Source organism: Echinops telfairi, unplaced genomic scaffold, assembly GCF_000313985.2.
Source record: "Echinops telfairi isolate 266 unplaced genomic scaffold, ASM31398v2 ScPeMD7_7475;HRSCAF=8513, whole genome shotgun sequence".
Lineage (NCBI taxonomy): Eukaryota > Metazoa > Chordata > Mammalia > Afrosoricida > Tenrecidae > Echinops > Echinops telfairi.
In genome coordinates this window covers 19,592,751-19,593,797 of record NW_022111379.1, presented here as the reverse complement: position 1 = coordinate 19,593,797, position 1,047 = coordinate 19,592,751, and positions in this window count along the sequence as shown.

Genomic DNA, 1,047 nt, shown 5'->3' with positions numbered 1-1,047 from the left:
ACACACACACACACACACAAATCGTTTGCAAAGTCTGCTTTTTTTAGTGTAAAAGCATTTTCTTAGATTCTTTCCTTTTTAACTCAGCATAATGTCTTCCACATGTTTCCATGTCGTGCGGTGTTTGAAAACCTCATTATTAGTTTATAGAGATGCATAATATTGCATGGTATGCATGTGTCAGAGTTTATGTATCCATTCCTCCACAAATGGGCATTTTGGTTGTTTCCATATTTTTGCTATTATAGAAACTGTTATGGTAAACCTGGGTATGCATCTACCTACTTGTGTTTTCTCTATTTCTTTGGAGTTGTGCTATAATTTACACACCATTCTTAACTTTTTCATGTAGGTTCTAATATTTGTTGCAATGGCCACACAGAACTCACAGACAATATTCATGATTAAAGGATTTATTAAGGAAGTTAACGAGTTACAGTGTGTGTTAGGCCGGGTTGACTAGAGAAACAAATCCAGTGACACTCATAAAATGTAAGAAAGAGCTTCATATCAAGAAGTAGATATATATCAGGAAAATATCCCAGCCCAGTCCAACTCAAGGCCACAAGTCTGATACTAGTCCATAAGTTCCTCTTCAGACTCACATTGCCACATGTAATGATGTAAAATGCAGGAAGATCACAGGCCAGTAGGTGCAAAGTCTTCTGGATCCAGTGGAGGTGGAAGCATCACAGGGCTCTGGCAGGTCTCAGAGGGTCTCACCAGCAGGAAAATGAAGGTAGAGAAAGAGGGGTTCACAGGACCTTCCTTATGAGAAGGAGTCACCATCAGGCTGCAACCTGATTGCCTTCACCCCTAAGTTTTTATAGATCAAGTTGACATGAAATCATGTAACTACCACACAACGAAGTTGAGAAATGCTGAGGATATAATTCATCAGGACAGGTTACAAAGTTCCTTCAGGGCTGTTAATAAAGGTGTTAGTCTGGGTACTTTAGAGACACAAATCCACAGAAACTCATGTATAAGAGAGAGAATTTTATATAAAGGTTAAGTGCACATCAAGAAAACATCCCAACCCAGTGC